Below are 12,377 nucleotides of genomic sequence, written 5' to 3' on the forward strand. Positions count from 1 at the left end.
TTCTGCTTCCATTTTTAAATAGCTTTTTTCTCTTTTCTGACACAGGGTCTCATTCTGTCAGCGAAGCTGGAGTGCAGTGATACAGTCACAGCTCACTGCTGTCTCAGTTTACAAGACTCAAGTGATCCTCCCACCTCAGGCTCCCAAGCAGCTGGGACTACAGACACATGCCACCATGCCTAATTTTTAAATTTTTGTACAAATGAGGACTTACTATGTTGCCCAGGCTGGTCTCAAACTCCTGAACTCAAATGATCCTCTCCCTGGGCCTCACAAAGTGCTGGGATTATAGGCATGAGTCACCGTTCCCAGCCTAAATTATTTTTTTTCTAATTCAAGAATTTCTATAGATTTTTACAAGTTGGATTTTTAAAATTCAGCTGATCTTCCAATTTTTCATTTTAAAGTTAGGAGTTTTAAGGAAAATCCTTTTGGGTTTTTGTCATCTAAAAGATACAAATCTATCCAATGTTTACATTGTTTTATTTTTTATTGCATTAGTTAACACCTCTAAAATGTTTTTACAGGGGTAAAAGTGGATATTCCAGAATATTTTTCTAATTTTTATGGAAATAGCTTAACATTGTACCATTTATTTTCTCACTTCCTGGTGCAGATAAATAAACTTGTCCTTCTCTTCCTTTCAGTTAGAGTTTTATATAACAAATAATTGTTTAGGTTTTATCGAATGTCTTTGTGGCAGCCATGAGTATAGTCATACAGTTTTCTACTTAATTGGTTGGTATAAGAAATAAGGCTTAGATTTCCTCCTGGTACCACTAGCTTCAACTCCCTCATACAGAATCTAAGGCATATTCCTAGCCTTGAAATCATCTGCAGAAGGCTTGTTTGGCCGAGAAACCATAAAGCTCCAAGTGTTCCACATAAGATCTTGTTCCCTTGCCTCAGCACTGCCCACACAAGGACAGGGAACTCAGAGTGCCACATGGTCTGATATGGTTTGTCTATGTGCCCACCCAAATCTCATCTTGAACTGTAGTTCCCATAATCTTCAGTTGCCATGGGAGGGATCCAGTGGGAGGTAAATTGTGGGGGTTGTTACCTCCATGTTGTTCTCCTGATAGTGAGTTTTTAAGAGATCTCATGGTTTTATAACGGGCTTTTCCCTCTCATTGTTGCCCCTGTCATTGTTTGCTTCCCCTTCCACCATAATTGTAAATTTCCTGAGGGCTCCTCAGCCCTGTGGAACTGTGAGACAGTTAAACCTCTTCCCTTTATAAACTACCCAGTCTCAGGTATGTCTTTATAGCAGCATAAGAACGGACTAACACGCGGTCCCAATGAGACCACCTCTCTCCTACCACATAAAACTCCCTGCTTCCACAATGCAAATTTTCTAAGAAACCACCCACCAAAGGAGAATGTCATTAGATCTGACCATTTACTCTTCTTGCAAGACCATTAAAGCTAATGCCAACATGCACTATGTCCCTAGTTCACGTAATCCCATCACTGGGAGTGCAAGCCACCCCACGTTCTTAGGCAGCTTTCATTCCCAGATCTTATCCTCTAAGCTATGTAGACCCTCTAATCTGACTGAAGCCCTCAGTCCTAACTGATTCTCCCAGTGGGTCCCATTTGTGGTTCTACTGGCATTTTGGTGCAGAAACCAGAGATACTAAATGTCCTTCCTTATCCTGGAGAGCTTCCGCACTGTAAAAATGATCTCACTTAAATTGCCAGTGGTTTATCTGTTAAGAAACATAGCATTTTCTTATGTGTCCTCCTAAACTTCTGTTTATTATCAGCAACAACTTCTCTATCCTCAACTCCATCTCTGAGTGTTCATTTTACTTTCTTGCTCTAAGAAAAACTGGGCCACCTACCCACTGAGGGACTCTCCCCAAGTAGAGGCTGTTGTATCTACAATACCCCAAGCTCCTTAGTTTCAGCCACAGCCAGATGGCAGTCTATTCTGCCCATTATTAAAACCCAAGCTTAACTTCAGTTGCAAGAAACTTCCCTTTTAGAGGCTAATTATTATGTTTTTGTTTTTGCTTTGAGATGCAGTCTTCCTCGTCACCCAGGCTGGAGTTCAGTAACGTGATCTCAGCTCCCTGCAATGTCTGCTTCCTGAATTCAAGCAATTCTCCTGCCTCAGCCTCCAGAGTAGCTGGGATTACAAGCGTGCGCCACCATGCCTGGCTCATAGAGGCTAATTATTATGTTGGTGCAAAAGTAATTGCCGTTTTAGACCATGTATTTTAAATCATTATAACTAGGCTCAAATTGTTATTAATTGTTATTAATCACAATAGGAACCATTAAAATCAACACATTTTTGCCAATGGGAAATAAGTTTGTTTATTCCTGTAGCGTAAAAATCTGTGCTTGAGGATTTGACAAACACTTGGAAAGCATTTTCTGCATCCTGCTGGTTGTGGAAGCGTTTTCCCTGCAAAAAAAAATTGTCGAGATGCTGGAAGAAGTGGTAGTCAGTTGGCAAGAGAGCATGTGAATATGGTGGATGAGGTGAAATTTTGTAGCCCAATTCATTCAACTTTTGAAGCATTGGTTGTGTAACATGTGGTAGCACGTTGTTGTGGAGAAGAACTGAGCCCTTTCTGTTGACCAGTGCTGGTTGCAGACATTGTGGTATTCGGTGCACCTCATAGATTTGCTGAGCATACTTCTCAGATGTAATGATTTCACCAGGATTCAGAAAGCTGTAGTGGATCGGACCAGCAGGAGACCACCAAACAGTGACCAAGTTTGGGTTTGGGAAGTGCTTTGGATCTTCTCGGTCCAGCCACTGAGGTGGTCATCGCCAGTGGTCATGTAAAATCCACTTTTTGTCACACATCACAAACCAATCAAGAAATGGTTCATTGTTGTGTAGAATAAGAGAAGAAGATGACACTTTGAAATAATGATTTTTTTTTTTTTATTTTCGCTCAACTTATGAGGCACCAAGTTATCGAGCTGTTTCACCTTTCCTGTTTGCTTCAAATGCCGAACTACTGTAGAACGATCGACATTGAGTTCTTTGGCAACTTCTTGAGTAGTTGTAAGAGGATCAGCTTTGATAATTGCTTTCATTTGGTCTTTGTCAACTTCTGATGGCCAGCCACTATGCTCCTCATCTTCAAGGATCTTGTCTCCATTGCAAAACTTCTTGAACCACCACTGCACTGTACATTTGTTAGCAGTTCCTGGGCCAAATGTGTTGTTGATGTGGCCAGTTGTCTTCACTGCCTTACGACCCACTTTGAACTCAAATAAGAAAATTGCTTGAATTTGTTTTTTGTCTAACATCATTTCCATAGTCTAAAATAAAGAGCAAGTAATAAGTCATTAGCAAAAAATAAATAAAGTGAGAAATGCCCATTAAAATGATGTATAATATAACCACATTTATTTAAGAATGTATTCCAGTATCAAACAGCAAATTCCAACAATGCATAAACCACAGTTACATTTGCACCAACCTAATGGGTTTATTTCTAAGGGAAAATTATCTCTTAAGATTTTGGCACCTCTCTCAGATTGTAGCATTGGAAAGTCTTGTCTTTTTGCATAGAACGTTACATTGGTAGTAAACCCAGACAGTATGCCTTATTTGAAGAGCCTTCACCCTTTGCCCAAATCTAGCTTATTTAGAATCTTTTAATTACCCTCTGGGCCTGTGTTGTCAGCTTCCCCGGTCAGCTTCCCATATATGCCTGTGAAACCCATAGGCATATATCCAATCAATCCATCCACCCATCTCCAATATAGCTATATTTTTTTTTCAGGTGGAAAAGCAGCCTTAGAAGAACGTTTATCTGAAGATTCTACTGAATATTTACTAATGCCTCTGAAGTTTGTAACCCCTAGTGCCTTGTGAGGCATGAACTGTTTTTCACTTGCCACTAAGAAAAGCCTTAATTATTATTCTCTCCTGATCTCTTACTCTATTGGTTCTCCACCTGATAGACATTAGAATCACCTGGGGAGCACTGCAACGAGGCTATTTCCTGGACCCCATCACCATATATTCTAGCAAAATTGGTTTGTGGAGAGGCCCAGGTCTCAATATTTTTTAACTTCTCCAACTGATTCTAATGTGCAGCCACCATTGAAATACTACTACCATACATTTCAGCTGAGTTTATAACAGTTCTGACTTCTTTGTTGACTCTTTTTTGGCCTTCTACAAGTAAGGCCAATGCTACTTGTTAGTTTTACGAGCCCTTTATCCTATCTTCCTTTGCATTCTGGTGAACACATTGTGTTTTTCTAATTTAATAATTTAGATTTCATCTTGTGAAATCCCATATTGTAGCAATTATGAAAGCAGTGATCACTGTCTTCCCAAAGCATCTGTTGTTCATATAATTTTTATCTACCATCATTTCAGAGTCAGATAATTTCATTCAGGCTCATTCTCTCATCCAACCAAGATCTAGTCCAACTTCATCTATTCTTATTCTACCAGGTTGCTGACTGATAAGCCTCTTCACTGTTGCACATTCCCTTGAATTTCACAATTTTTAGTTATGTTCCCACAAGGCACAGCCTGCAGAGTCATCTGCCGTACTGTTGAACTCATTTGGATATTCTTTCAGAATCTTACTTTGGCCCTTCAAGTTATCTTCTCCCAAATCGATAACCATATAGTCTTACGACATATCATTTACGGAGAATACAGGGTCTAGGAAATGTGTTGGCAGATTTAAGGGACCATTTTACATTAATCTCCTGGATCTTACTATCTGGAAAGTCATTCTAGTTTGCTCTCCATGATCTTCATCCTATTCCTCTGATAAATTTCTCTGGGAAAAAGTCATAGTTTCTGATCAATAACAACTCAAATATATACTCCTCTTGTGACTTTTTTTGGCCCCTCTTTAAGAGAGCCTAATCCTGGATATGTTTCTTTTATTCCCACTGTTTTCAATTTGTACTGCATTTTGATATCCTATTTTCCACTCTACTTTCTCTTAAGTCTTTGAGGATGGAGGTTTTCCCTTAAGGACATACCTCTGTTCTTTTAATATAGTCAGCTTTATTTTCTTGTTTTATTCTTTGTTCTCCCTCCGCTCTTGTTAAGATAGCAAGATTGAAACTCTAGTTCTAATCTTTGACATCCTGGGTAAAACATGATTCCTAGAGATAGAAATCAGGACATTTTCAATAAATAGTTTATGTTAACAAAACATTTGATTTAAAAAACAATCTTGATTTAGAAAAGTATATATAAATGAACAGTACAATCACTTATTAAAAAATGAACAAACCCATGCAACCATCATCCAGCGCAAAAATTAGAAAATTATCACAAGCAACCCAGAAGCAACCTTCTTGCTACCTGCCAATCACTACTCTCACTACCTCAAAATGTACCCACCAATCTTAACTTATACCACCACTTCCTATTTTTGAACTTTATATAAATTAAAACATATATTTTTAAAAATTTCTGGCTTCTTTCACTCAATGCAATACTTATAAAATGCAATCATGCTGTTGCATGTGCAATAATTTAGCCATTTTTATCACTATATAGTAATCCATTTTATAAATATATCAAGATATATTTATTTCTATTTTACCATTAGTAGACATTTCCTATTGAAAGACAATTACTTTTATGAGCAACTTAGGATCTATGAATTCTATCAGTAGCTGTGAAATTACCTTGGCATTAAACTATTACAAATAACACTGCTTCGAATATTCTTATACATCTCTTTTGGTTGGTATAAATGTTTGACTTTGTCAGACACATACCTATGGAGTAGAATTGCTGGCCATATGGACCAACTGTGCCAGGATCTAGTTGATGAAGTTTCATGCCAAGGTTTTGGTATATTTTGAAAAAGTTAAATAATGACTTTTATTTACATTTACCAGTATATAATCACAGAAAGACATAACTGATCTAGTGAAATAATACACTGTGGAAGTAAGTGATATGATTGTAGCTGAACAATTTCCAATATTTAGGTAGAAATGTCATATACTTGAAAAGACAATTAACCATTTATCACAATCTGATAGGCCTGGATCATAGAAGGCTCCGTGAGTCAGCTTACGATGTTTGCCGTAGATTCGCTGGATAATAGATATTGAGCAACAGAGTGACCTGGTTGGAGTTATCCTTTAGGGAGACATTCTGGCAGAATGGCATGAAGTGAAATGAAGGTAAACTGAAGTCAGTGAGTCATTTAGAATATTCTTATGAAAGTCCACAGAAAACACAGGGAGGGATCAAGCTAGAACAATAACAGTGGATGCCAATTACTCTACAAGGAAAAACTGAAGGTTGGGAGACAGGAAAGTTTTCTTGCCCTGGCTGGAGAAACGATTTTAATGACTATATAGCCTGTTCTTTGTAAAATTTCCTATCCATTTTCTCAGGAAGAGACAAGATAGGAGAACTTTAGTGGTCAATCACCCTTCTAAAAATCAATTAATAAAGATTTTAATAAATAGTGATTCCATTTCCTCAGACTGATTCTTTTAAGTGGGGAAAGTAAAAGGCTGAATTAAAGGTAATATAATAGTCTTATATTTATGTAACTTATAAGATAGCTGCATTGCTTGTCAGTATATACTTAATGTATGACAGTTCAGAACTGCTTTTTTTCTTTTGGGATTTTAAATAATAATTATTTACTCCCTTTTCAAAGCCCTTATCTATATCAGCAGGATGCTATATTCTATGACAAGCAATTCAAGACTCATACTTCTTAGGAGTGGCCTCTTTTTGGAAACTTCAGAAAATGCCAGGCAGGGAGTGATAGCAGAGAAAGAGCTTGAGAAATGTTGCACCAAAAATGAACCCAGAAACCAGTCTTTCTTTGTAGTAGTTTCATGACATTCAAATGTACCAAGAGTGTCACCGTTAACTTTTCACGGGTTAGAAACATCTTGCAATTTCTAGCCAGACTTCAACTTTGATTCCAACTTTATATGACTAAGAACAAATTGATTCAACTTAAAAAGAAAAATTGTTATTCCTTTATACAATAAGAATAAGAGGATTAAGAGGAAAAAATGTTTACCTCACAGAAGTACAGCAGATTGGACAGAATTGTTCTAATAATTTTAGTCATGCTAATAAAGTCACTGGATTTCCACTCTCATGAGGGAGTTTCTCAAATTACTCCAAAATCTGCTTTGGGTGTTTTTGCTTTCAGAAGCTCAGAAATTACTAGTAGGAGATAATTAATACCTTCCTGCAGAGACAAGAATAGGATCACCAAGATAATCAAAGGAAAAGCAGGAACATGGAGTGTTCAGTGCAGTGTGCTCAGGAGAATCTGACTGTGAATCTAATGCCAACTCAGCTGCCACTTAAAGCCACATCTTCTTTAAAATATAAACTAAAAAAAATTACATCTTGCTGTCCTGTTAAACCTCTATCAACTCCAATGGGTATGGTACCAGGTTCAAGAGGCCGAATAAGAGACCCAGAGCCAGAACAAGACGTGGGTTTTGCTGGTGGCTTACATACAGGGGAGAGAGTCCAGTGGCAGCAGACTGAACAGGAGAGCCACAACCACTTGCAAAGGCATGCAGTTTATATAACATTTTCACTGAGCACCCTTTCCCTATCGACCTCCACCTGACAACCTTCATTCAACACTAAACTCAAGACCTTCATGTCCTGTATGACCAGTATTCCACAGGACCAGTCGGGGCTCAGACGTTCCTCACAGAAAAGGAATGGATTGCCAGGTTGGTCCCTTCCAGATTCCCTAGCTTGGAACATACATTCAGGTGCATCTGTCGTACAGGCTTGTTTTCAAGACGTGCTTAAGTTGTTGCTGTCAGATGTGTTTATCATGTATTTGTCAATAGCTTTCTTCAAGAATCACAGCCAAGATGAGGAAGACTTGAAAACAGCACTGTGATCAGAAATGTATTATCCCTTCAGCACAATTTTTCTGATTTTTGTCATTTTGAAAGTCAACATGCAGGGACACCTTGCAGAAGTACACTGAAGCACCTGTGTGTACTGTTTATATTTAAGGTTTGTGTTTCTATGCCATTCTTTGCTAATACCCAAGATAGCCCTAGGCACTCCTAAAACTACACCAACATTACCAAGTGTCAAGTTAGTGCCCCCCAAAAATTATCTCACAGTTACGTTTTTAGGACATTCCAAATTCATGGGCTCAGAGGCATTTCTTGGAGCTCTATCACAGAGGAAGGGACAAGTATATAATAGGCCAGGAGACTTTCTGTTGTTCTTTCTGTCCAAAATCACTCAGACATGATGTTTATTTGTAGTAGCATTTTTGTCTGGGCTAAAGGAAGATGGATGAACTAAAACCTACTTGGGCTTGTCATTAATGGCCCAAATCAATCATTGCAAAAAGCCACTGCATTACCTCAAGGAGAGGATGGAAGCAATGGCATTTTGGTAAAGAGAGAGATGACTTTACTTCACTGATGGTAATTTTAATCATAAAAAATTTATTAATGTCCTCCCCCTTGGTGGTGGACAGATTCTTGATTTATTTATATTAGTGTGGTAAATTGAATCAACTAAATTTACTAAAAGATTAGAAAAATGTTAACCCTATGAAAAGGTACTAAACAAGCAAGCTATATTCTGTCCTATGTGGTAATACAAGAGATCAGCAAACAGGGGGTTTGCATCATATTTTCCACAACACAACCTTTCAAAGTAAAAAAAAATAGCAACTTTGTGGATTGTGCTGAATATGGTGAAACTCCATTAGACCGTGAATTTGAGGTAGGATGGGGTTATCAAAGGTTTTGCAGAAGATCACATTTATAGTTCAGAGCTGCCTCAGCTCAGAAGTGTCCTTCAGTTATACTCCTTAGTGTATTCACTAAGATGGTAAACAAAAGAAGCTTCATGAATGTAGAATTAGTAGATATCATTTCTGTACTACTTGGTTTCCAGGTCTTTGGGTTCCATAGCAATTGACATTAGCAAAGATCACAGCCTAGAGGATGGTTAAAATACAATTGTATTCACACTTTTTTCTCCTGCAATAGAAGAGCTATTTTCAATTCGATTGAACACATGTATGGGATGTAAGCCTAAGAGAATGATGAATTTACCTTAGAACAACCACAACACTCAGAGGATAAACATATCCCTGTTCTGTGGAATATGCCCACTTTCAACAATGAAGGTGACCCTGCAACAGGAAGTACTTGGCTGGACTAGCTGTTTCCTAGGCTCTTGACCCCAATGTATTACAACCCAGGACACTTAAATGACTTGCAAATAAAACTGTAATACCTCTATCAGTGAATGCTAGAGATGAAGAAATGCCTTATCTAAAAAAAAAAAAATTTTTTTTAAAACAGAAGAAACACAAATTGAAGGCTACCAAGCTTAGTATTGATCCTGGTAAAGTTTGTGAAAAAAGCCATCAGTGGACGGTTTGTGAGCATTGTGAAGGAGGGTCACTGGAAGAAAAATGGAATCACTAAGAGGACACTATCTTGTCCTTTTTCCTCTTCATTTATTTTGCTTACAGTGTCACTAGAGTAGTTTATTTCTTTGGGAAATGCAGCCCCTCTCAGAAAAAAAAAAAAAAAAAAAAAGGCTAGTACTAATTTAAAAAGTAAAGAAAGCTGAAGGTTATGGTTCTTTGCCAGAAAATAAAAGTTTAGAAATAGCAAGAGTGAAAAAATAAATCTGACGGTAGTTTAGAAACAAGACACAAACAAGTTCACTATGTTATCTATAAAGAAACAAGAAAAAATTTCATTAAAGTAATTCAATAATTCTTCCAGACCAAAAAACAAAAAGCAGTAGTTGCTACAGTGGTACTTGCAAATTTTGAAATCTCAACACAGAAGGTATTATTATCTACAGCACGAATTATTAATTTTGATTCACAGAATCAAAATTACTAGAACTTCCTGAATTGATTTTACTATACAACAATCATTCTTCAAATTAGAAAGTCTTCTGTCTTTATTTTGCTGATGAGGCTACTGAGACCCAAGTAGTTTTAATGAAAATTTATAAATAAAAGGGGGAATTTAAAATGCAAATCTCATACAGGTCTATGTACCATACTGTTTTCTACATACCTGAAAATTCAACTTTAGTTATATTTCCTTTACACCATTTGATGTGATTTGGCTGTGTCCTCACCCAAATCTCAACTTGAATTGTAGCTGCCATAATTTCCACATGTCATGGAAAGGACCTGGTGGGAGGTAATTAAATCATGGGGGTGGGTCTTTCCTATGCTGTTCTTATGACAGTGAGTAAGTCTCACAAGATCTGATGGTTTTATAAAGGGCAGTTCCCCTGCACACACTCTGTTGCCTGCCGTCATGTAAGACATGACTTTGCTCTTCCTTCACCTTCTGCCATGATTGTGAGGCCTCCCCACCAATGCGGGACTGCAAGTCAATTAAACCCCTTTCTTTTGTAAATTACTCAGTCTCAGGTATGTCTTCATTAGCAGCGTGAGAACAGACTAATATACACTCTCATGCATCAAATGGTGAATATGGATTTGGCTGCCCCCTACCAAGCAATTCAAGATGGGTACATAAGAAAAAAAATTAGTGTATAAGTTGCAAATGTAAAATTCTAGGTAAGGACTACAAATAATAATAATTAGAGGAGAAAAAAAATGAAAGGGACTCGTACTTTTATATCAATCACAGAGACAAAAGATCTTTAAAGTTTAAAATTTTGTGAAGGAAATATCACAGATTTCATTTTATAATTTTGAAATGAAGAAATAATGTATCTAATGTGTTCCTAGCCCTCCCTATTAGTCATCCTCTGTTTTATTACTATACTATTTGTTTGGCTCAGTATTTGTGATTTTCTAAAATTACACTATTTATACATCTATTTATTTGCTTATTGTCTGTCTTCACCTGAATTTTATCTTTTTCTAAAATTAAGTTATTTTTACATTTATTTTGAAATTATTTTGAAATTATTATCTCTCTCACTTATATGGAATTTTGTCTGCTTTGTTGACATCTGATGCCTAAGTAGTAACTGAAATATAATAAAAATTCAATACATATTCTCTAAAAACAATTTAAAATATGAACACATATACACATAATATGTGATATATATATTTGCTAGGTGAACAATGTTAATTTAACACACGTACATATTTGCTAAAATTCTAACTGAATTTCTTCCTTTTAACATTGCTACTTTTTCTAAGAATAATGAGCAACTCAGCCCTTCTTTTATTTGCAAGATTGCCACATTTTCTAGAACATCAATAGAAAGCTTTAAACCTCAAAACATCAAAATGATGGTCTATGGAATGTCTGGATATATCTGAATTTCTCATGATAATCCTAGTAAAAACATGCATTTTATTAATATTTAACCTTTGAAGCAGGTAGGTATTTAAATATTTTAATATATTTGCTGATTATCTTAAGAAGGTACATATGTCAAATTTTAATACATTATATCTTATTTGGAAATAACAGGAATCTTGGCCTTGCAGTATTGATAGACCTATAAAATAAAGTATGATCTCATGAGAAATGGGGGCAAGTATAGATGTCTGGTGGAAAGAAAACAAATGCAAGCACAAAGACTAAGTTGAAACATAATAGAGTGTCGATACAAGGGAAGAACTTAACTAAAAAGTAAAATAAAACCTTAGGAAACTCTTCAAATGCGGCCACAAAAGCACAATGCTTGCCTTAGTGTTTGTCTAGACTCCGTTTATATCATTATCATTTCCAACTGGGTCTACACTAAACATCAAGTCAAAATTATTTTCTGAACACTGGTTCCAGATTATGTCAGATATTGTGGGTTGTACTTTTAAAATAAACTATAAAATACATGGTTGCCATCTGTCTTAGAATTTTCTGTTCCTTGTTTTTTTAAGGCCTAACAGGCAACAATAGAATCAAATAAAGGAAAACAGCTGTGATGGAAAGCTTTGCAAGGCTGATAATTTCACTCTTAAACTAGCACTGAAATTGACACATTAGTCATTTTGAATAACCAGATTTGTCTTTTTATTAAAAACTGGTGGCCGGGTGCAGGTGGCTCATGCCTGTAATCCCAGCACTTTGGGAGGCTGAAGCAGGTGGATCACGAGGTCAGGAGTTCCAGACCAGCCTGGCCAACATGGCGAAAACCCATCTCTACTACAAATACAAAAATTAGCCAGGGTGGTGGTGCTGGCCTGTAATCTCAGCTACTGAGGAGGCTGAGGCAGGAGAATCGCTTGAATTCGGGAAGCAGAGGTTACAGTGAGCTGAGATCATGCCATTGCACTCCAGCCTAGGTGACAAGAGCAATACTTCATCTCAAAAAATAAAATAAAATAAAATAAAATAAAAATAAAAACTAAAAACTGGTTTTGGATTTTTTTTTTTTTTTTTTTTTTTTTTTTTTTTTTTTTTTTTTTTTGAGGCGGAGTCTCGCT

General features: G+C 36.7%; 1 long non-coding RNA gene across 1 annotated transcript in view; it reads right to left on the reverse strand.

Moving 5' to 3' along the window:
• Positions 1–2,240: 2,240 nt before the first annotated feature.
• Positions 2,241–12,377, reverse strand: part of LOC140712093 (uncharacterized) — a 189,623-nt gene continuing 179,486 nt past the window's right edge. Inside the window, exons 2-3 of the long non-coding RNA XR_012093543.1 lie at positions 4,984–5,109; positions 2,241–3,288 (exon numbers count right to left, since the gene is read on the reverse strand). This is a non-coding gene — a long non-coding RNA (uncharacterized lncRNA). The remainder of the gene's footprint in view (positions 3,289–4,983; positions 5,110–12,377) is intronic.

This window comes from Chlorocebus sabaeus, chromosome 7, assembly GCF_047675955.1.
Source record: "Chlorocebus sabaeus isolate Y175 chromosome 7, mChlSab1.0.hap1, whole genome shotgun sequence".
Taxonomy (NCBI): domain Eukaryota; kingdom Metazoa; phylum Chordata; class Mammalia; order Primates; family Cercopithecidae; genus Chlorocebus; species Chlorocebus sabaeus.